The 25,834-nt window shown below is 35.7% G+C and overlaps 1 long non-coding RNA gene across 5 annotated transcripts in view; it reads left to right on the top strand.

Annotated features, from left to right (window-relative positions):
- LOC123391636 overlaps positions 1-25,834 on the top strand; it is a 129,492-nt gene that overhangs the window by 89,801 nt on the left and 13,857 nt on the right. For 3 of the 5 annotated variants that reach the window (XR_006606319.1, XR_006606321.1, XR_006606320.1), the window contains 2 exons: positions 810-978; positions 24,281-24,360. This is a non-coding gene — a long non-coding RNA (uncharacterized LOC123391636). Of the gene's footprint in view, positions 1-809; positions 979-14,552; positions 14,651-24,280; positions 24,570-25,834 lie in introns of all 5 variants that reach the window. The other 2 variants (XR_006606323.1, XR_006606322.1) reach the window with 2 other exon arrangements.

Genomic DNA, 25,834 nt, shown 5'->3' with positions numbered 1-25,834 from the left:
TCATTAATATAATTTCTGAAAATATCACAGGGATATTTGAGGGTAGTAAAATTTGATGGGATTGAGTCTGTTTATTCGATAAATAAATTCTAAAACATAAGGAAAACATTTTGTTCTCAGAGGCTTTGCATTCATTAGTTAAAAAGACAATGAATGATAACTAAATTCAAAAAGTAATATTTACTTGGAATATGCATCATCAATAATGCAATGAAAATAGTTTTAGACTCTAGAAATATAATAAAAATAGTGTATTCTGAAAGTTAGCTAAGATTTTTATCACATATTTTTCAAAAAGCTTATGGTTTTCATAATTAAATAGAATAGCTTAAATATGAAAAATGAGAGATGTGTATCTCTGGTTATTTTGATTTTACTTTTTATAGTATTTGCTTCCATGGCAGTGATAAAGGGTTGGAAAGTAATCTAACTTTGGAGGGGGTCTATAAGTAGCACACAGTATCTCCTTTCATTAAAATAAGTTGAATTTCTGTCTAAAGTTGGAAGTTTACCACAATCTAATTTATCTGTTTGCGCTATGAGACCACCTGTTTTACAATGAAAAGCTCTCGATCCACAGACTAAGCCATCCTGGATGTAATTATAGGAGAATAGATCATTCATTTATTTTGGAAAATAACATACAAGGCCTCTAACTATTCTGGATAATCAAGAATGGTTTTCTTCTCAAGTCTCAACAACAATAAGTAAGGCATGATTAAGCCAGGAAGCGTTAGAAGAATTATATGTAAGTAGTTTACCTACATTTTGGGGTTATTATTAAGACCACGTTGTGTCTTTTATTCCAGGAAATGAGAGGCTCTGCTAAGCTGAAGACTGGTGAGAGTGTGTTGCTCTCTGCCTTCGAGATTGCCCACGAGATTGCCCAGCCAGTCTCAGCAGCAACCCAACCGCACAAGGGACCTTGCATCGCCAACTGCCACCACCGCCTCCTTCTAGGTTTTAAACTGGGATAAAGTGAGTAAAGCAGTTTTCCGTTTTATTTCACATTCCACTTTGCGCACCAGTGAATAATGATTTCATGATAATTAAATATTATACCCTGAAACATAGACTTTAATCGTTAATTTTACTAAAAAATGATGTTAACCTACAAAATAATGTTTAAAGTTACCTTGTTTCACTGTAAATATATGACACAAATCATTTCAGCCTTTTTACAAAAAGGAAGCAATTAGTCACCATAAGTAATCTAATAAAAACGCTGCATTGATATTGAGAAGAAAGGAAAATATCTTTAGAATTGGTCACGCACTTACAAGACATGAAAAACAAAAGTGAGGACCAAAGATGCAGTGGTTCTGTCAACCAGGAATGCCAGTGCCCACAGTCCAAACACTTGGACAAACACACTAATTATAGCACTGGCGAGACTGGATTCAAAGAAGACCAGACTCCTCTCTTGTCCACAAAATAGTAGGCTTCTTGGGAGTCAGCAAAATCTTACATTTTCCTTAAGAAGAAAATGAGCTGAATGGGTGGGGGTATTGATATAGATATTAGGGAAAATATATTCTTGTTACCCATCTATGAGCAAGCTTCCCTGCTTTCTGAAGTGGCCAAGGAATTGGGGTTCTTAATCAAAATTCATAGAGGTATTAAGGAATAAATACTGAGCAACTCTCCTCTATCCGAGCATATAGCAATGATCAGGTAGAGACGATCTCTGCTTTCATGAAGGATACTGGCGGGGATAACTGATAGCTAATGCAATAATCAATAACAGACATAAATGAAAACTGCAGGGTCAAGTCCATGTTGCACCTGATAATGGGATGAGAGAGGCGAGGATAAAGCAGAGCATTAAATCGGGCGGCATCCTGCACACGCCTGTATTCCCCATGCATTGCACTATGAGGCTCAAAACGTGTTCCCACTGACATCTTTGCTAAATGAGAAGGACACACTTTTGTAAGGCAGACGGGAAGGAGAAGCCATCTTCTTGCTGTGGCAGGGACGCTTTCTGGCCGATTTTACGTATGTAGTGGCTGGACCGCCCACTCCGACGTCTCACCGCGGTCTTCGCCTGGGATGTCACCGCGCTGTGTGTGACATCAGGAGTGGCGGCAACAGCTTCCCCCACCGGAGTGCAACAATGAATCACCGTTGTTTTAAAATGGATGTTCTAATTTTTTCCCTCAATTTTTGCTTCTGTTACCCTCCCTAAGTGTTTTCATCACCTATTTTGGTATGAGGCACTTTCTTCTGGAAATACATAGAGAAACCTTATTCACTAAGCTTTGAATGCTGTAATTGTTCAAGAAATACATGTCTATTCGCCCCACGCCCTAGCTTCCAGCAACCACTGCTTTATTCTGTTGAATCTGACTTTTTTTTTTTTTTAATCTGACTTTTTTTTTTTTTTTAAAGATTTCAAATATAAATGATACCCTTCAGTATTTATATTTCTCTGTCTGGCTTATTTCACGTAATCTCTAACTATATCTATTGTCTATCTATATGTAAGACATCTTTATTTATCCATTCATTCCCTGCTGGATACTTAGATTATTTCCATAACTTGGCTATCATGTTGTGAACATGTGAGTGCAGATACCTCTTCAATATCCTGTTTTCATGTCCTTTGGATCCATACCCGGAAGTGGGATTGCTGGATCCTATGGTAGTTCTACTTTTAAGTTTTTAAGAAACCTCCATGATGTTTTCCATAGTGGATGCAACAACTTGCATTCCCTCTAACAGGACCTAATGGTTCCCTTTTTTCCACATTCTCACCAACACTTGTTCTCCCTTGTCCTTTGATGAAAACCATTCTAACAGGGATGAAGTAGTATCTCATTGCACTTTTGATTTGCACTCATTTCTTTGATAGTAAGTGATGTTAAGCATCTTTTTATGTACCTCAAGACCATTTAGATGGCTTCATTGGAAAAAATGTCTGTTCAGTTCCTCTACCCATTCTTAAAAAATCAGATTGTTTTGTTTGTTTATATATATATATTTTTACTATTGTGTGATTTCTTTGTATATTTTAGATATAAATGCATTATTAGATATATAATTTGCAAATATGTTCTCACTCAGTAGGTTGTATCATTATTTTGTTGATGGTTTCCATTAATGTGCAGAAGCTTTTTAGAGTGATGATGTCCCACTCGATTTGTTTTTGCTTTTGTTGTCTGTACTTTGAGTATCATATTCACAAATCATTGCCAACATCAATACCAAGGATCTTTCTCCTGTTTTCTTTTAAAACTTTTGTGGTTCAGGTGTTAAATTTAATTGTTTAATGCTTTTCTTTTTTTCTTAGTTGATGTGTGTATGGTGTAAAATTTGTTCTTTTGAATGTGGCTGTCTAGTCTTTTAAACACAGTTTAGTGAAGATCTTTCTTCCCTCCATTGTATATTCTTAGTCCCTTTATTGTAAATTAATTGACCATATGTGTGTGATGGTTTATTTCTGGGCTCTCTATTCTGTTCTATTGACATATGTGTTTGTTTTTATGCCAGTAGTATTCTGTTTGATTACTGTAGCTTTTTCATATATTTTGAAATCAGAAAGCATGATGCCTCCAGCTTTGTTCTTTCTTGAGTTTATTTTGTCTATTTGGGCTCTTTTGTGATTCTAAACAAATTTTAAGGACTGCTTTTTCTATTTCCTTTTTTTTTTTTTTTTAAGATTTTATTTATTTATTTGACAGAGAGAGATCACAAGTAGGCAGAGAGACAGGCAGAGAGAAAGGAGGAAGCAGGCTCCCTTCGGAGCAGAGAGCCCAATGCGGGGCTTGATCCCAGGACCCTGAGATCATGACCTGAGCTGAAGGCAAAGGCTTTAACTCACTGAGCCACCCAGACGCCCTAGGACTGCTTTTCCTATTTCTGATAAAAATGCCTTTTGAGCTTTGACAGGGATTACATTAAATCGTTACAATGCTTTGGGTAGTATGGACATTTTCTTTTTTAAAAGACTTTATTTATTTATTTGAAAGAGAGAGATAACAAGAGAGAACATTAACGAAGAGGGGAGGGAGAAGCAGGCTCCCCACTGAGCAGGGAATTTGACATGGGGCGTGGTCCCAGGGCCCCGGGGATCTAGATCTGAAAGGAAGGAAGACACTCAACCAACTGGTCCACCTGGGTGCCTTGGGTACTATGGACATTTTAGCAATATTAATTCTTCCAGTCGATGAGTAAAGTTACTGTATTCCAGTATTTCTTTCAATTTACTTGTGTCTTCTATTACTTTCATCCGTGTCTTGTAGTTTTTGGTGTACACATCTTTCACTCCTTGATTAAATTTATTTTTAGGTATTTTGTTCTTTTTGATGCAATTATAAATTAGATAGTCTTCTTGATTTCTCTTTCTGAGAGTTCACTCTTAGTTTATACACAGTGAAACACAACTTTCAGTTTTTGTCTGTCTGGAACTCTTCTCCTTTAATATCTGGAAAATACTTTTGCAGTGTATTGACTTACAGATTGTCAAATTTATATTTTAGTGCTTTACAAATTGCTCAAATTTTTTTCTTACTTGCATTGTTTCTTGCAGGAAATCTGTCTTTATCTTTTTCTTTGTTTCTTTTTATATAACATTCCTTTGAAAATATAACTAGTATTGAAAATATTCTGTCTTGAGATAACTATATATCGAACTCTATCTTCAGTTGTAAGGTATGGTACAGAACAAGAGACTTTGTCCTCCTGGACCGGTTTCCCCTGATGATAACATCTTGCAAAACTGTTGTGAAATACTGCAAACAGAATACTGACATTGACAGAGTCAAGCAAAGGAATGATGGCCACATCATCCCTCAGGATATTCTTTATAATCATATCCATCTTCTGCCACCAAACAATTCCTAAACTCTGACAGCCACCACTTTGTTCGCCATTTCAAAATTTTGTCATTTCAAAATTGACATGTAAATAGAATTACACAGTGTGTGGCCTTTTGGACTGTATTTTATGCTCACCATAAATTTTCTGGAGATTCATATATATTATGTATATCATTAAATCTTCTGTTTAATAGTTGTGTGGTATTTCATGGTATATATATAACTTGTTCAAAAATTCAATGTTTAAACAATGAAAGGCATAGACTGTTTTCAGTTGTTAGCTATTATAAACTAAGCTGCAAAGAATATTTGTATGCTATTATAAATTAAGTTGCTAAAATATTTTTATGTGAACATTAGTGTTCATTTCTCAGATAAATACTCAAAATTGTGTTTTATGGCTTATAAGCTAGTCAACATACTTCATTTATAAGGAACTGTGTAATCTTTTCCAGAATGCTTGTCCCACTTAAATTCACACTAACAATGGACAATTGGTCTAATTGCTTTTCATTCTAGACAGCATATAGTATTGCACAATTTTTTTTTTAGTCATTCTGTTTGTTATGTCATAATATCACATGCTGTTTTCAATTTGCATTTACCTAATAGGAAATGTACTTAGTTACCATCTGTATGCATTCTTTTTCATTATTATTAACTTATTTTAAATTCCAGTATAATCAACATACAGTGTTCTATTAATTTTATGTGTAAAATATAGTACTTCAATAATTCTATGTATTAGTATATATCACAATAAGTTTACTCCTAATCTCTTCACCTATTTCACCCATCCCTCCACATACTTTCCCTCTAGTAACCACCAGTTCTTTATATTTGAATATATAAATATAGCTATACAGAGATATATTTATATCTATACATAGATATATCTATACATAGATATATCTATACATAGATAAATATATCTATACATAGATATATTTATATCTATGGTCTAATTGCTATCTATAGATAGCAATTAGATAGATATTTATGTATCCAATGCTGGAAACAGTATGGAGGTTCCCCAAAATATTGAAAAAAGTACAATTACCTAATGATCCAGTATTCCACTACTGGATATTTATACAAATAATATGAAAACGTTAATCTGAAAAGATATATGCATCCCTATGTTTATTTATTATATGCTATCTATCTATACATAGATATATTTATATCTTAATATATATATCTGTTTCTTTTAATTTTTAATTTGTTTTGTTTCTTAAATTCCACATATGAGACAAATCACATGTTTGTCTTTCTCTGACTGACTTACTTCACTGAGCATTATATACTCTAGATCGACTCATGTTGCATATGGCAAGATTTCATTCTTATTAATGGCTGTGTTTTATACATATATATATATCACATTCCAATATATATTTATCCTACATCTTTTGTATTCATCTATCACTGGACACAGATTGCTTATATATTTTGGCTCTTATAAATAATGCTACAATAAACATAGGGATGCATATATCTTTTCAGATTAACGTTTTCATATTATTTGTATAAATATCCAGTAGTGGAATACTGGATCATTAGGTAATTGTACTTTTTTCAATATTTTGGGGAACCTCCACACTGTTTCCAGCAGTGGATACAGAAGTTTGCATTCCCACCAACAGTGTACAAGGGTTCCTCTTAACATCCTAACCAATATTTGTTGTTTTTTATATTTTGGATTTTAGCCATTCTGACAGATTTTAGTTGATATCTCATTGTGGTTTTGATTTGCATTTACCTGATGATGAATCTGCTGAGCATCTTTTTATGTGTCTATCGGCCATCTGTATGTTTTCTTTGGAGAAATATCTGATCATGGCTTCTGCCCATTTTTAAATGCATTTGGGGGGGTTGGTATTGAGTCTTATAAGTTCTTTATATATTTTATATACCAATCCTTTATCTGATAAGTCATGTGTAAATATATTATCCAATTCAGTAGGTTATCTTTTCATTTTGTTGCTTTTTTCCTTCGCTATACAAAAGATTTTTATTTTAACATAGTTCCAATAGTTTATTTTTCATTATGTTCTCCCTGCCTCAGGAGACAGGGCTAGAAAAATGTTGCTATGATTGATATCTAGGGGTCTCTTCTAGTACTTTTGTGGTTTCAGGTCTCTCATTTAGGTCCACAATCCATTTTGAGTTTATTTTTGTGCATGGTGTAAGAAAGCATGTAGCTGCTCAGTTTTCCCAACTCTGCTTCTTGAAGCTACTTATTCCAATTGCATATTCTTACCTCGTTTGTAGAATATTAATTGACCATATAATTGTGGGTTTGTTTCTCAGTTTTCTGTTCTGTTCTATTGATCCTGTGTCTATTTTTGTGCCAGTATCATACTGTTATGATTACTACAGCTTTCTAATATAATTTGAATTCTGGAATGTGATACCTCCATTTTGCTCTTCTTTTTCAAGTTTGCTTTGGCTATTTGGGATTTTTTTTGGTCTCCATACAAATTTTACGATTATTTGTTCTAGTTCTATAGAAAAGCTATTAGTGTATTGAAAGGAATTGCATTAGATCTGCGGATTTCTTTGGATAGTATGGACATTTTAACAATATTTTTCTTCTAATCCATGAACATGGAACATCTTTCCATTTGTGCCATCTTCAATTTCCTTGATCAGTGTTTTATAGTTTTTAGAGTATAAGTCTTTCACCTTGTTGGATAAGTTTATTCCTAGGTATTTTATAATTTTTGGAGCAATTTTAAGTGGATTTTTTTCTTAATTTCTCTTTCTGCTACCTAATTGTTAGTATATAGAAATGCAACAGATTTCTCTATATTGATTTTATATACTGTGAACTTCCTTAATTCATTTATCAATTCTAGTAGTTATTTGCTTGACTCCTTAGGGTTTTCTATATATAATATCATGTTATATGCATGTTATCCTTCTTACCCAATTGGATGTTTTTTATTTCTTTTTCATGTCTGATACCTTAGGCTAGGACTTCTGGAGCTATGTTGAATATAAGTGATGAATAACCTTGTCTTATCCCTGAACTTATGGGAACAGCTTCAGTTTTTCTCCATTGAATATGATGTTCACTATGAGTTTTTCTTTTGCTTTCTTTTTTAAGATTATATATTTGAAAGAGAGAGAAAACAGAAGGATAGGCAGTGGGAGAGGGATATAGTCTCAGGTAGACTCCCCAATGAGTGTGGAGCCTAATGTGGGGCTCGGTTTCACAACTCCAAGATCATGACATGAGCTGAAATTAAGAGTTGAATAATTAACCTACAGAGCCATCCAAACATCCCCACTATGGGCTTTTCATCTAAGGCCTTTATTATGTTGAGGTTTGTTCCCTCTGAACTTACTTTATTGGGGATTTTTATCATGAGTGGATGTTGTACTTTGTGAAATTCATATTCTGTATCTAGTGAGATAATCATATGGTTTTTATCCTTCCTCTCATTGATTAGATGTATAACTTATTAATTTGTGAATTATGAACACTTGCTTACACTGTGGAAATAAATTCCACTTGATCGTGGTGAATGGTTTTTTCTTTTTTTTAAATGGTTGCTGAACTTGATTTGCTGGCATTTTGTTGAGGATTTCAGACATATTGACCTATAGTTCTCTCTCTCTCTTTCTTGCTTTTTTGTTTGTTTGTTTTGTTTGTTTCTTTGTTTGTAATGTCTTCATCTGACTTTGGTATCAGAGTATTGCTAACCTCATTGAATGAATTTGAAAGCTTCTCTTTCTTTTCTATTTTTGGACTAGTTTGAGAAGAATATGTATTAACTCTTCTTTAAATGTTTGGTAGAATTCACATGTGAAGATGTCTGGTCCTGGACTTTTGGTTGTTGGGAATTTTTTTTTATTACTGATGCAATTTCATTGCTGATAACTCATCTATTTAAATTTCCTATTTCTTCCTGATTCAATTGTGGGAAATTACGTTTCTTAAGAATTTATCCATTTCTTCTAGGTTGTCCAATTTGTTGACATATAATTTTTCATAATCGCTTATAACCTTTTGTATTTCTGTGGTATTTTTAGTATTTCTGTGGTATTTTTATTTCTCCTCTTCCATTTCTGGTTCTGTGTATTTGAGACTGCTCCCTGCTCTCTCTCTTTCTTTTATTTCTGATGCATCTGGCTAGCTGTTAAGCAATTTTATTGGTCTTTCCAAGAATCAGCTACTGATTTAATTGATTTTTTTATTGTTTTTGTTTTTCTTTTCTTTCTTTTTTTTTTTAAATTCTGCTTTACTATTTATTCTTTCCTTTCTTCTGATGGTTTTGGGTTTTGTTTGTTCTTCTATTTCTAGCTCCTTTTAGTGAAAGGTTAGGTTGTTTATTTGAAAATTTTCCTGCTTCTTGAGGTATGCCTGTATTGTCATAAGCTTCCTTTTTAGAGCAGTTTTTACTACAGCCCAAAGAATTTGGATTGTTGTATTATCATTTTTATATGTCTCTGTGTAATTTATGATTTCCTCTTTGATTTCTTGTTTGGTCCATTCATTGCTTAATAGCATGTTATCTAACCTCTATGTATTTCCAGATGTTCTATGTTCTTTCCAGATCGTGTGTTTGTGTGTGTGTGTATGTGTGGTTGATTTCTAGTTTCACAGTATTGTGTTTAGAAAAGGTCCATGGTATTACTTCATCCATTTTGAATTTGTTGAGACTTGCTTTGTAGGCTAACCTGTGACTTATTCTGGAGAATGCTCATGTGTACTTGCCAGTAATGCATATTCCACTGTTTTAGGATGGAATGCTCTGAGTATATCTGTGATATTCTTCTGGTCTAGTATGTCATTGAAATACATGTTTCCTTTTTGATTTTCTATTTTGATGATATTCATTGAGGTAAGTGAGGTGTTAAATTTCCCTACTATTATTGTGTTACTATCAATCACTTACTTTATGTTTGTTAATAGGTGCTTTATTTATTTGAGGGCTCCCATGATGAGGCACAAATAATTACCACTGTTATATCTTCTTGTTGGACTTTTCCCTTTATGATTATGTAGTGTCCTTTTTTGACTGTTACAGTCTTTGTTTTAAAGTCTATTTTGTCTGATAGTATTGCTAGTCTGGCTTTCTTTTCACTTATATTTGCATGATAAATGGTTTTCTATCTCTCCACTTTCTTTCTTTTTTTTTTTTCTCCACTTTCAATCTAAAGACCTAAAATGAGTTTCTTGTAGGCAGTAAATGCAGTCTTGCTTTTTATCCATTCCATCACCCTGTATCATTTGATTGGAGTATTTAGTCCATTTACATTCAAAGTAATTATTGATAGGTATGTACGTATTACAGTTTTGGTATTTGTTTAATAGTTATTTTTGTCATTCTTCTCTGTTGCTTTCTTCACTCTCTCTCTCTCTCTTTTTATTTTTCCCTCCAGGGTTTTGCTTGCTTTCTTTATTGATGTATTTGGGTCTCTTTTCTTTATTTTTTACATATCTACTACTGGTTTTTGATTTATGGTTACCATTAGGTTTATATGCAATATCTTGTGCATATACCAGTCTGTACTAAGTTGATAGTTGCTTAAGTTTGAACCCATTCTCAAAGCAAATTTTTACTCCCACCCCACATTTTAGGTATATAGGCTCATTCTTTATATTCTTATATTTTGATAATCCCTTGACTGATTTTTATAGATAAAGGTGATTTTTACTGCTGTTGAGCTTCCTAATTTTCCTTACTCCTTCTTATGGTCTTTCCTTTCCACTAATAGGATCCTCTTTATTATTTCTTTGTAAGGCTGATTTAGTGGTGATGAATTCATTTAATTTTTGTTTGTCTGAGAAACTTTTTATTTTTCCATCTATTTTGAATGATAGTCTTGCTGGATAGAGTATCCTTGGTTGCAGGGTTTTTTGTTTGTTTGTTTGTGTTTGTTTGTTTTTCTTTCTTTCAGCACTTTGAATATATCATGCCACTTTCTTCTGATCTGCAAGTTTCTCCTGAAAAATCAGCTGATAGCTTTGTAGGGTTTCCTTTATAAGTTAATGATTTCTTCTCTCTTGCTTTTATTTTTTATTTTATTTTTATTTTTTAAAGATTTTATTTATTTATTTGACAGAGAGATCACAAGTAGGCAGAGAGGTATGCAGAAACAGAGAGTGGGGAAACAGGCTCCCTGCTGAGCAGAGAGCCTGATGCGGGGCTTGATCCCAGGACCCTGAAATCATGACCTGAGCTGAAGGCAGAGGCTTTAACCCACTGAGCCACCCAGGCACCCCTGTCTTCTTGTCTTTCTTTTCTTCTTTTGGGATCCATTTAAGGCAACTATTGTTACATTTTTGTGGTGGTGTTGAGTTCTCTTAGTCTGTTTTCACTTTTTATTATTATTTTTTTTCTCTCTCCCATTCAGTTTGATTGCTATTACTCTGTCCTCCAGTTTGCTAATCTGTTCTGCTTCCCCTAGACTACTATTTATTCCTTATAGTATATGGGATTTTTAAAATAATTTTTATTGTGAGGAGGGGAAGACGGGAAGGGGGAGAGAGAATCTGGATGTAGAGCCTGATTTGGTGTTTGATCTCATGACCCTGAGATTATGACCTGAGCAGAAATCAAGAGTCAGACACTTAACGACTTGAGCCACCCAGGCACACCCCTTTAGTATATTTTTCATTTCAGTTGAGTTCTTCATCTCTGATTGGTTCTTTTTTGTTTTCTCTCTGAAGGGTATCATGGAGACCCTTCATTTTTTTCTCAAGTCCAGTGACTATCTTTTTGGCAATTACTGTAAATTTTCCATGAGGCTTATTATCTCCATTTTATTTTGTTCTCTTGCTGTAATTTTGTCCTGTTCTTTATTTTGGGACATAATCCTCTGTCTTCTCATTTTGTCTAACTCTCTGGGTCTCTTCCTATGTGGAAGAAAATTATTTATATCTCAAGGTCTTGGAAGTGGTGGCCTTATGAAGAAGCCCTATGTTGCCCTTTAGTGTCATGTTCCTTGTTCACCAGAACCTGATGCTTCATGGGTATCTCCTATGTATGTTATAAGCATCATACTATTGTGACTGAGCCACCTTCTCCTTTAGTCCAGTCATCTGCAATGACTCTTTTTTGCCTATTTTGGGCAGGACTAAGTCCCTGTGTTGTTAGTGGGCCAGTCCGGGACTGCTTTGTTCTTGAGTTGGGTCAGAACAGGTTTTTGCCAGAGCTACAGTTGCAGGGAACTACAGTTGCAAGTTCCTGTGTTGTACCTTCACAGGCTTTCATTCTTGAGCAGGGCCTTCAGTCAGACCATTTGTGTGTGCCTGTTGTGGGGTCTGCTCATCTCCCTTTTCTGTGCCTGTTGTCCTTCCTTCCCTGGGAGTGACTCACAAGTCTGACCATGCCTTTGCTCTTTCAAATCCTTTTTTTTTTTTTTTTTTTTTTTATGGCCTCTTCTCTGTGATCAGCCATGGAGAGTCTGTTCTGCCAGGCTTTGGGTCATTTTCTGGGTTACTAACAGTGATGTGGGTGTTATCTAAGTATATCTCTGGAAGGAGGTGAGCTTAGGATCCTCCTACTCTGTCATCTTCCCCAGAAATGCATCTGTATATCTTCTCAAGTGACAGGTCTATTGTCTTTTGTTCATTTTACAATTTGATTATTTGCATTATTTTTTACATTTAATTTGAGCTATTTCTATATTTTAAATGCTACTTTAATCCTTTTTGAATTATATGGTTTGCATATTTTTTATCCCAACCTATTGCATGCTATTTCAACTTCTTCACATGCTCTTTTTGCAGAGTAAAAGCTTTTATTTTAATGAGATCCAATTTATCAATTTTGTCTTTATAAATTATGCTTTTGCTGTCAAAATAAGAGTTATTTGCTTATCCCAGGATCCCAAATATATTCTCCGATTATTTTCAAAAAACAATTATAGTTTAACATTTTACATTTAAGTCTAAATCTAAAAAATATACATTTTTGTATGAGGTTTGAGATTTAGGTTGAGATACATATTTCTGCCTACAGGTTCTGGTACTATATGTCAAAATGTCTTTACTTCCTCCACTGAATTATTTTAATATCTGAGTGTCAAAACTATTTGCACATATTTGTCTGGGTCTATTTTAGAGTTCTTCCTCCTGCTCCGTTGATCTATGAGTTTATCCTCTCATTAGTACCATACTGTCTTGAGTAGTGTAGCTACAGATTATACATGCACATAGACAGATTCTCCTAGTGTTGTCAGAAAGAGTCCTGGTTCAATCAGGGGAGGAATAATCTTTTGTTGCCTTTTGTTGCTAGGTTGTAGGGAAAGGAGATGCTAAATCAGGGTTTCTTTCTTGTGTTGAGCAGGGGAATGTGAGGACATTCTGACACTATTGTTCTTTCAGTCCTGGGGTTCCTTGCCTTACCACCTTTCAGAATTCTCTTTGATTGTCTTTTGTATTATTTCCTTGGTTTATAGTCGTACTTCATACTATACATCATTTTGTCCATGCCAGAAATAAACATACTTTTTGTTAGCTCAGTTGGCATTTTAAAATCTGTCCATCAATTGTTTAGCTTTAGTCAACCTTCTTTCTCAGAAAGAACAATGATTGGAGCAAAAAGAAAATGTAGGACTTGTCATTAATAGTCTTTACTTTTGAATATTTGCTGAATAGACTGTTTTCCTCAGAAGAACCAAATTATTTACATTTGACTATTATTGCATGAGCTTACATCATTTCTTTTTTTTTCCTGTATTTTTAAATTTAGGGATTCATACTTAATTTTAAATGCAAATTGTCCTTGGTTTTGGTCTACAAACAAAATTAATTTCTTATTTCCTCTATCCAAACTGAGTATATTAATAACATTAAAATAGTTGTACTTTCTGAAGCAAAGTCTAAATTTCAAAGACTAGAATTATTTACTAATTATTTAATAGTGGAGTAAAACATATAACTTGAATGAGCAAAGAAATTTTTTTTCTGCCCTGTAATGATAGTATTATGAACCTGCTGCTTTTAGATGAAGCAATAAAAGTATTTCATAACCTGACTTAGACCAAATGAAAGAGGGTTGTAAAGTGAATTTTATTAAAAGCATTTATTACTTCAAGTCCATAACTGGAGAAATGACGAAGTTCTATTTAAGTTGGAGACATTGCAGGTATGGAAATAACACTCTTTATTTCAGTAAATTATTACCATAACTATGGCTATTTAGTATATAAGGTCTCTTATTTTATAACACTTGTGTCCTGCCTCTCTCTGCCTGAATGCAAATAGCTATGGTTAGAGAGTTAGTCAAAATTTCATCAAGAATAGGAGACAGGGGTGTCTGGGTGTCTCAGTCATTAAACATCTGCCTTCAGTTCAGGTCATGATCCCAGAGTCCTGGGATCAAGCGCCGCCCCCCCCAATCAGGCTCCTTGCTCCTTGGAAAGCCTGCTTTTCCTTCTCCCACTCCCCCTGTTTTTGTTCCCTCTCTAGCTGTGTCTCTCTCTGTCAAATGAACCAACCAATTAATAATTAATAATTGTAAACTAACAGCATTTATTATTTTCTTACAAATGGTTTATATACATCAGTTAACACATAGATTAGTACAAATAATCACAAGTGATTTCAGCTTGACTACAATATTTTTGTGATTCAATATGATTTGATAATATTGTCAGTTAACAGTAACAGTTAACTGTTACATTTTCTTTTATATTTTTGTGATTCAATATGATTTGATAATATTGTCAGTTAACAGTAACAGTTAACTGTTACATTTTCTTTTATTACAGTACAAGTAGAGAAGCCAGTTTCATGATAAAAAGATGATGTAAAGTAAGAGAAAGTGAACTGATGAAGATAAACCAACTTCAAACATAACCGTACTCGGGTTAGTAATTTAAAACTTTGATCTAAAATGATGTGAATAATGGGGCACATGGATGGCTCAGTTGGTTAAAGCATCCAATTCTTGGTTTCTGCTCAGGTCACGATCCCAGGGTCATGAGATCGAGCCCTGTGTTGTGCTCCATGATCAGCATGAAGTCTGCCTGTCCCTCTCCCTCTGCTCCTCCCCGGCTCTCCCTCTCTCTTTTTCTCTCATTCTCTCTCTCTAGCTCTCTCTCAAATAAAGTCTTTAAAAATTTAAAATAAGTAAAATTAGGTAAATGATGTTATATTTAGATTTTTTTTAAATTAATGTTATATCCTTTCTCAGTAGACAGTTCAAGTCATCCTGTAAACTTGCAATTAAAATTATCTTTGAATGATTGAATTGCTTTTCTATGTAAGAAACATATTCTAGTCCCATGCATAGAATCTCTTTTGATGGTAAATAAAATTAAAAAATTATCAAAATTTTAAGTTGCTTGGTAATCATTTTACACAGATATCAGTATCAACCTCATTAAGTTGTTAAACTATGGAATGTGTCATTATAAATTGTAGAAACTTTCTTTTTTTCAAGGATCTTTTAGACCTTTGAAAATATCTTCTGTATCATCCTTTCAAAGAAGTATTACAGTCATTAAAATCAATATCAGAAAAATTCAATAGGTCTTTCTGACCAATTTACATTACTAAATATTTACACTAAATTGTTTTCTTGTCCTGCATATTTAGTAAGAATTCATAGTACCAATAAGTAAACTATTCTTTTTTTTTTTAAGATTTTATTTATTGATTTTAAATAGAGAGAAAAGGTACAGAGGGAGAGGGACAAGGAGACTTGGCACAGAGCATGAGCCAGAGGGAGAGCTCAGTCTCATGACCTGAGACCATGACATGAGCTGAAATCAAGACTCCACTGTTCGACCCACTGAACCACCCAGCCGCCCCATCATTTACATCGTTATAGATAAAAGTTTAAAATTACTAACCCAAGTATGGCTATGTTATGCTTAAAAATGTAGTATTAAAATAAGTAAACTATTCTTAACAAAACTTTTCTCAACAGAACTTAATAATAGTTTCTATATAAATATGTCATGAATAGAATAATCAGAAAATACATTAGATTTTTATAATGAACCACTTTTACTATATCACTCAATACATTACAGAGGTCAACTGATACTTTATTTTTCTTAATGTGACATTCTCAGTGACAAAAGTGATTCATTGATTTATATCTTGGTACAATCATCTCAATTTGGATAACGGCTTAGATGGTTTTTCTGTCATTGAACTGCACTGTTACAATATACTCATACACAAAACTTAAACTCTGTATTACATTTGTTGACAGTATAGTCATTCAAATTTGTAATTATTTTAAAATAGGTTTAAGAGGTGATATCTTTTCTCTCATACTTTGCTGCAAATTCAACTTTTTAAAGCAAATATGCTGCTGTATTGATTCTTTGGGTTTGAAATTATTGGTTTTACATGTCAATATTCCTCACATTTGATGGTTAAATTGCTTTCAGTATGACTCTGAGAATAACAGACTGATTTTAGCACTACACACTGATGGCTACAAAACTGAACGTAGAGCTAACACTCTTTTATGATTTTTTGGAAAGTCATTTAGAGAGTATATCCTAAGGGTTTTCATCAAAAGATTTTTCCCCCTTTTTTTTCTCTTTTCTTTTCCTTTTATTGTCTCTGTATGAGAAGATGGATGCTAGTTGAGCCTATTGTGGCAATCTTATCACAATATATGTAGATCACACTATAATGATGAGGGCCTTTGACTTACACAGTGGTGTATGCCAATTATTTTTTAATAATTAAAAATAACCAAATCGTTCTTAGAATTGATACCAAAAGCAAGATCTATAAAAGAAGGAGCACTTGAGGGCACCTGGGTGGCCTAGTGGGTTAAGCCTCTGCCTTCGGCTCAGGTCATGATCCCAGGGTCCTGGGATCGAGTCCCGCATTGGGATCTCTGCTCAGTGGGGAGCCTGCTTCCTCCTCTCTCTCTGCCTGCCTCTCTGCCTACTTGTGATCTCTCTCTGTCAAATAAAAAAAAAAAAAAAGAAAGAAAAAAGGAGCACCCGGGTAGCTCAATCAGTTGAGCATCTGCCTTTGGCTCAGTTCCTGATCCTGGGGTCCTAGGATTTAACCCCATGTCCGGCTGTCTGCTCAATGGGGACCCTGCTTCTCCCTCTCCCCTTGTCTCATGCACTCTCTCTCTATCTCTCTCTCTCATAAATAAATAAAAACCTAAAAAAAGAAAAAAAGATCTACAAAAGAAAATTCATGGCATGCCTGGGTGGCTTTGTTAGTTAAGTATCTATCTTCCGCTCAAGTCATGATCCTGGGGTCCTGGGATTGAGCCCTACATCGGGCTCCCTGCTCAGTGGGGAGCCTGCTTCTCCCTCCCTCTGCTGCTCCCCTTGCTTGTGCACTCTCACTCTCTCTGTCAAATAAATAAATAAAATCTTTAAAAAAATTATATATTGGATCCAAAATAAACAACTTTTTCTCTGGAATAAGAACAAGTAAAGGTGGTAACAAGATAAGCGACAGACTGGGATAAAATGTAGGCAAATCACATATCCAACAAAAACAAGTATCTAGAATCAATTATAAAATTCTCGAAAATCAACTGAAAAGACAAGCAGTCCAATTACAAAATAGGCAAAAGACATGAACAGATATTTCATCAATGAAGTTTTACAGATATCATATAAGTAGATAAAAAGATAGTCAACATCAATAGCCATCAAATAAGACTATTTAACTATTTTAGCAAAAATAAAACAAAATAAAATAGGCACAGGTGCAGGCAAGAATATGGAGAAACTGAATTACTCATTCATTATTGGTGGAGATGTGAAATGGCACAGATACTCTGGAAAACAGTTTGGAATTTTCTTATAAGAGTAAAAAAAAAGTTCCGTATGGTCCAGCATGCATTCATGGACATTTATCCTTGGGAAATGAAAATTTATGTTCAGCCAGATATCTACACAAATGTTCACAGAAGCTTTATTCATAGTAGCCAAAAACTAGGGGAAACCTACAGATGTCATTCAATGAGTGAATGGATAAACAAACTATTGTACAGTCATGCTGTGAATATACTGCTCAACAACAAAAAGGAACAAACTATTGATACACAATTACTTGTATAAATTCCCAGGGAATTATGCTGTATAGAAAAAAAGCTAATTATAAGGTTGCATGCTGTAATCACTTTCTAAATGACAAAATTATAGAACTAGTGAGCAAAATAGTGATTGTCAGAGGTATAGGGACCAGGTTTAGGAGGGAGATTGGTGTGATTATAACCAAGCAGTAAGTTTTCTGTGGCCTGCTGTATTCTGAGTTTGGATACAATGTAGAGTAAGGCAAGAACAATAACAATTTTTGCTGAACTATCTCACTTCCTTTACCTATTAAGTATTTCAGAGAATTTATTATTACCCAAGAAGAGCTCCAGAGGAGAGGAGTCAATAGAATGTCATTAATCCTGAAAGGGAAGGAACTTTATTTCATCCAGGTGTCAAACTCAGGGCAAGTCTACATGTCTCCTCTATCTAAATTTGCATCTAGTTCTATTTCTGCTTCTGGGTGTGTCTCCTACAGCTGTTATAAAGTACCCAAAACTGGGTGGTTTAAAATAACAGAAATGTATTTTCTCACAGTTCTAGAGTCTAGAAATCCAAAATCAAGGTGGAAGCACGGCCATGCTTACTCTGAAGGCACTAGGGAAAATTCCTTAATTCCTCTTCTTCGTTTCTGGCGGTTGTGGGCAATCGGTGTTCCTTGCGTATAGCTGTGTCCCTTCCATCAGTTCCCATCTTCATGGGTCTGCTCCCTGTATTCATGTCCGTCTTCACATGTCATTCTCCTCTTTGTACGTCTGTGTCTAAATTTCCCTCTTTTTATAATGGTACCAGTCATAGGGTTAGAGTCCCCTCCAATCCAGTATGACCTCATCTTAACTTGATTAAATCTACAAAATCCTTATTTCAAAGAAGGTGACATGTACAATGACTAAGGATTAGGACTTGAATGCACCCTTTGCGAAATACCATTCAAGTGACAACTCTATCATCTAACTGTCATCTCTCTGTATCTTTTGTTCATCCATCCACCTGTCTCACTACCTATCTTTATCTAATCTACCTGGGATAAGAGTTAGATAAAAAAAAAAAAAAAAAAGATGTGTGTCTCAGGGATACATATTAGCATGTTTATTGAAATTGAAAAATGAAGTCAGTTATTTTCTTACCATAAATCTGATATGAATGATTAGTTTGACAATGAAAATTGGCTTTTCAATTAAGACGAATGTGGTCATGTACTATAAGATTCGATTAGTTTAAATATCTTGATAAAATATCTTTAAAGCATGTGAGAAGATGAAAGTGTCTTGCTGTGCCCTCTGTTACTGTTAATCCTTCATTTGTCCTGAGTGACCTCTACCACCTGGATTCTTTGTCTCTATATTTTAAATCTGCACAGTTTGAGCCCCATAGTTCTCATTTTACTTTATGTTCACCCATTTATCTTGATCCTTGGCATCTTTAAAGACAGCATTACTCACATAACATTATGAGGTTGGCCACAGAAAATGTCTTTCTTTAATTGTGCTTTTCCATTGGGGCTAACATCCTTTTTCTAACCACTGCAAAATTATTTATGGGATCCATGCTTATCTTTTTATATTTGTGTTCCTTTGACTAAGGATAATCCACTCCCTTTATTGTTTTATCCAGTGTTGGAGGGTGCCTCGATCTCTTCTCTGGCCTCCCATTCTTTTCTGTCTAGTTACGTCTGAATCATGTTCTTTATATTCATATCCTAAAGTGTTAAAAATGTTAGAGACCTCCATCACCTAAATCTTTGTGTCTGAAAGTCGTTCAGTTAGGGTGGGACAAGCAAGAGCAGACTCTTCTCCTGTTGTGGTTGTTCTAGAATCAAGTGCTGTGGACATGTTTTTGTTCACATCATTAACATATAACACATTAACACGTTAACATATAACATTCCAAATACGCAAAAGTCTTTGTTCCTCCAAATTTCAAATTATAAAATTCCTTTCATGATACAAACTAAAATTTTTTTTATTAAATACACTGAGACCTATTGTCTTCTAGGTACAAACATATTTTCATCTCAATAGATGTAGACAGCTATAAAAAAGAGACCTCTTGGTAGGTTCTATTCATGCTCGCTTTTGTGTTACACACTTGACATCTGATTTTTTGATCAGTGCTTTGCCAGCCTTCCCCACTTAGGGGAGCTAGTGGCAAGAATTGAAGCATTGTGAATAAGGCTGAACTTCCTTGGTTTAGTGGACAGAGTGCACATAAATTAGCTATATTGAAACACTGATGATGTCATCAGTGGGCATTATTTTGGATACTTCCCTGAAAAGAAATTTAAAAGAACAATAATGTTATCAACCATTGTCTGCGGAATGATAATAGTGAAAGGTGTGTTGAGATCCTACTACAACTTAGAGGTACCTATCATATTTATGCTGATTTCATGAAGACATAAAGCTATGTGCAATAAATAAATAAAAGTGAATAAAATTAAAAATAAAAAAGTACTTATAATATTTTGAAACTATTCACATTGAAATAGAAGATCTGGACACAAAGAAAATCCAGACAAGAAGCAATGTAAATCTTCACACGAGAAAGTGAAGACCATGTACATGAGAATAAAAGTATGCAGGTTAGAACAGCCAGTATATTTCACAGGCCAAATTAAATCAACTAACTAAATAATAATCATAATCATAAAAAAGTAAACCTGTCTAGTTTTAAGGAAAAAATGTTTTCTAATATTGATTTCTAAATAAAATATTTCATATGTGACATTTTTAGGAAGGGTGCTGGGTGAAACAACTTCTGCTTGCTACAAAACCATCTTTAAACAGCTCCACTATGAGAACTAACGTGGTTATTTCCTCTATCTTGAAATAGAAATCAGAGAAAGCAGCATTAACATGAAACTCTGTAAAGGATATTCTGGAAAGTATATAACAATATTGCCCAAAGACCTATGACAGATGTGGAGGTAACTCATCTATGGCTTCAAATGTTTACATAAAAATAGGTAGAAAACCATCGTTTCCTGGCTCACTCCTACTTGCTAGGTCCATGTGGCGATCTTCCGCACTGACCTCGTTTTCAGCACCGAGAGACGGAGGAAGACGTTTTTACATTCATGCATTCAGGGATCCTCTGTCCAGAGTGCCTGGGATGGTCCTAAATGAAGCCTGCAGTTTCGGGATAATTATGAATAGCCGCTTTTTTATCCTCAAAAGTGCCCCGGTTTAGATGATAAATTGTATTTTCATCCTCTTTACTCATAGCTTTGCGTTGCAGCCCTCGGTATCTTAAGCCTGGTCGGTACCATCTCAAGTATTTTTTCAGTCTGATCACTGCTGCACCACATGCAGGTGTCTCCTTCTGACTGAAAAGCAGAGGCAAATTGAGGGCACAGCACAAGCTAACACCCTGAAAAGACCCTCCCAACCCATCCCCATCCCCTGTGGGATGTATGGGACATTCCTCAGGCACTCTGGCTGCCCTCGAACAAAGGAAAGGGAAAAATGAGTGCTTAACTGACAGAGATCAGTCATGCAGGCCTGAGTCTCCATCAGTTTGCAGCTATGTTAATGATTTTAAAAAGAAAAAAAAAAAAAAAACAGTCTTGGGGCACCTGGGTGGCTCAGTAAGTTAAGCGTCTGCCTTCTGCTCAGGTCATCCTCTCAGGGTTCTGGGATCGAGCCCCACATCGGCTTTCTGCTCAGCGGAGAGCCTGCTTCTCCCCTGCCTGCTGTCCACCCTGGTTGCACTTGCTCTCTGTCTCACTTGCTCTCTCTGTGTCAAATAAATAAATAAAAATCTTGAAAGAAAGAAAGAAAGAAAGAAAGAAAGAAAGAGAAAGAAAGGAAGGAAGAAAGAAAGAAAGAAAGCAATCTTATGGATCCCAAACTTCCAGAAAACTATAGATTCAATTTTCTATCCCCCTAACATCACCATCCCCTCCACAGGATAGAAAAATCTATAATTCGTCACTCCTCACAACCCTAGTGCAGCTCTTCCTGTCCGCGGGTGCTGTCCCCGTGCTTTAATTAAGCCACCTTTTCGCACCAAAGACGTCTCAAGAATTCTTTCTTGGCCTTCGGCTCTGAACCCCGCCACTTCAAACCACGTCACTTCCTATTCATTTATCACTTGGGAGCACAAAAAGGCACATTGTACTTTGATCACCTATTAGCTGTGTGAACTTAAACCAGTCACCCATCCTCTCTGTGACTTGGTTTGCTTCCCTATAAAATGAGGAGAGCAACAGCACCCACCACAGCTATGAGGAGCGGGAGGGGTGCGGGGGAAGGTCCTACCCGGACAAGGCCTGGAAGCTGAGCTCCAGCAGCCACCGGCCACAGCGAGCCCTCCTGGTTACTGTTTTCGTTTCTCTCTCGGCATCATCAACCGCCTGAATCCGTTTCCAGGTTTGGGTTTTCTTGAAATGTTTCTGAGCTGATAGCCCCTATTTCCAGTGTCCTCTGGCGTCACATCCTGAGCCTGCAGCTCTAACGTGGTCATCTCACGACTTAGGGGGAGGTTCTCTCGGGGAAACTAGAGGGACTCAAGACTCAAGAAAGTCCTCAAGTGCACCGTGCCACCAAACAAGAGAGCTTGCACTTTTCTTCCCTCGAGTACTGAAGTTTATGGGAAAGTTATGGTTTTAGAGAGGAATTATCTTGATAAGGAACAGAAAAATGAAGCAGAAATATAAGGTGACACCCCGAGTCAGTATAACAAAAAGGGTAAACAGGGAGAGGTATCAGAGGCCAAGAATCTGCAAGATGGTTTAGACTTGACCCACAATATAAGGACTCCACAGCCCGCAAAGTGTATCCAGATCTTCATAAACAGGTGAGACTAAAGCTGTCAGGAAACTTGGTGCCTACTGGTACTTGAGTTATACGTCAGATGGGGGGTCTGCCTGTGTCAAAATAGGAGACAGTGCTGGCTGAAGTCATACTTCTTGGATTTCTAGCAAATTTACTTACTGATTATTTCTTTTTAATGATAATGTCATTATTTGTTAAGACATATTCAAAAATAAAATGAAAATCACACATGGGAATTATTTATAACAAAAAATAGACAAGGGGGTAAGAATTCGATCAGCTTTACATGGATTTTGCAGATTGATTACGTTTGTATTGGGCTGGACGAAAACTGTATACCGATAGTTAAAAGTTAAACGAACAAAAGATGACACGTATGGATGAGTAAAAATAAAATCTTGGGAGGTATAAAGACGATGAGTGTTATGTAAATTTTGTACCAGGACATCTCTGAAATCACACTCTGGATATGTCCTGCAGTGACTGGCTGAAACCCAGACAAGGGTCTTTTGTGTCAATCAGCCAAGGGACAAATATTAGCAGAGGCAGACGTAACAAGATGAGTTAAGATGAAGATGTACTTCTGTGTGTGAGCATCAAGATACTTTGTCCCTCTTGACCAGCTGTGAGAATTCTAAGCACTTTGCTGCCATGAAATTAACACATCCAAGAGGGCAGGTGACGTTGGGGTGACATTGCTATTGGGCAGAGGTGACTAGCTGATAGCAGCCGCAGGATCTGGGCACTGATGTTGAAAACCTTTCATTGCAAGTCTCTAAGTACTTAGCCCAATAAACTGTTACATTTGTCAATTAGACAGAAATAGCTCATTCCATCTGGCATTGTATGAAGAATTAAAGAAAAAGAAAAGAATACACATATCATATAATGATTCTCATACTTGTCACTGCTTAGTGATGGTGGCTCAAGCCGGTATGTAAAACACAAGTTAGGATGTTAAGCTGCCTGATGTTCTCAGATGCAGATTATTTGAGAGTAATTTCAGCAATAATTTTAGATCTAAGAAATAAGTGATAGCCTTTATTTTAAGTTAGTAAAATTGACTGATCAGCCCTGTATAACTGTCATGTTTTAATTTTTCTCTAAGGTACGATATTAAAGAGATCCTAAAACTTGTCTACTATTAACAATGAATACCGTTTTAGTGCTGTCCATAAATGGGTCATGTGCTGAGTGTTTTATGACTTGGCAAGCAGTATACTAAGCGCATTCAAGCAGGAGACTAAATACAGCACGTGGCACGTCTAATTACGTACTAGCAAAACCCAGTGATATAGGTAATACTATCCCTCTTTTTATAGAGTAGAAACCAAGCTTAAAGAGTTATCAAGACTATTTAAAGGTCCAGAGATTGTTAATAACTGGCAGAGACTCTATTTAAACCTAACTACAAGGTGAAAAATAAAATAAAATCTGTCATACCAACCTCACAGACACGGAAAGTAAGCCAACCAGCCGGCCTTAAGCCTTTCCTCACACAGTTGGGAATATTCCATATGAGAAAACAAATACGTTAAAGAAGTATGTTTACTCCCTCTTCGCTAACTTAGTGGTAAGAGAAGTGAATCAGTCCCGATATTTTGAAGACTAAATTGTGAAAAAATAATGCATGTCCACAGTAGGGTCATACATCAGTTCACGTTTTACCTTGTGTCCGTTTATTGGCAGGATCACTGCTGAAATATGGCGGGAAGGAGAGAGCGATTTGTGTGAGGATCTACACAGAAAGGAAGGGCATGAGAAACTAAGTGAGTCCACCGTCTCTCATGGCTCATCACCCCCTCCGATTTCTCCCCCTCCGATTTCTCCCCCTTCATTTTCCCGCTGGTGATGGGTATTAAGGAGGGCATCTACTGCATGGAGCACGTCAACAGTGAATCATGGAGCGCTACATCAAAAACTAATAACATACTGTATGGTGAATAATGCAACATAATTTAATGAACAAGAAATATAGGTGAGGTCATGTAAAAATTTTCTAGCATTCTTATGTTCTTATTTTTAATCGTTGCAATAGATATCTGTTCAAAATAATAATAGCAGTGATGTATTGGGTGTTCATGACTATCGCCTACGGATAAGAGAAATGAATGACAGCAACGTTGCATGGAATGAGCGGGAGGAATGGGGACAATCTGCCATTATGTGGTACTTGCACTAGCTGTGAAGTGGCTTAGTATTCCTTGAAAGCTGACCTGAATTAGTTGTAAATGTAGATCGCAAACTCTAGGGCATCCACCAAATAAAGTAGGAAAGTAAGGATAGTTCTTATGCTAAGAAAAGAGAGAAAATGGAATCAATCGTACACAATGCTCAGTGGGAAAGATTGCAAATTAAATGGAAAATGGAAAAAGAAATGTGAAAATGCTAGAAATAAACAGTATCTGTACTGAATTTAAGTATTGCATTTAAACAGTACATAACAGGAGAAAAAAAGATGTTTGAGTCTGAAAACAAGTCAATAGGAAATATTTCTTTTAAACCACAGTGGAAAAACGAAAGTATGTAGAAAAACGAAAGTATGTAGAAAATACTGAGATATATGGGAACCAGGAAAAGACCAAACAGATGCATTACTGGAGGACCAGAAGCTGAGGAGATGGTATATGTGGCAGCAGAACACTTGAGGTTATACTGGCCAAGATTTTCTAAAGATGAAAAAGGATATAAAGCCAGAGATACAACAAGTTCTGTGAACCCAAGCAAGATAAATACAGAAAGAAAGAAACCATCCCTCTCCATGTGCATTGCAACATTTTCAAGAGCCAAAGAAAAAAAGTTATATTTAAAAAACTCAATTTCTTTTTTTTTTTAAAGATTTTATTTATTTGACAGACAGATCACAAGAAGGCAGAGAAGCAGGCAGAGAGAGGGGAGGAAGCAGGCTCCCTGCTGAGCAGAGAGCCCGGTGTGGGGCTCGATCCCAGAACCCTGGGATCATCACCTGAGCCAAAAGCAGAGGCTTTAATCCACTGGGCCACCCAGGTGCCCCCAAAACTCGATTTCTTAATCTGCCCCCTCCTCTCATGCTCAGGTATTACAGAAATAACATTGAACATACAAATCAATTTGGAAGTAGATAATGACTTAACAGTGTGGGCTCTCCTGGCCCAGCAATAGAGTAGACATTACTATGTACGTAGCTTCCTTTATTTTCCATGCAAAGCTCTTTAGACTGAATACGGTACAATATATACAATATGATACAGAGAAAAGACCTCC

This window comes from Mustela putorius, unplaced genomic scaffold (genome assembly GCF_011764305.1).
Source record: "Mustela putorius furo isolate JIRA1106 unplaced genomic scaffold, ASM1176430v1.1 tig00000275_pilon_pilon_pilon, whole genome shotgun sequence".
NCBI lineage: Eukaryota > Metazoa > Chordata > Mammalia > Carnivora > Mustelidae > Mustela > Mustela putorius.
This window is presented reverse-complemented; position numbering and strand designations above follow the sequence as displayed.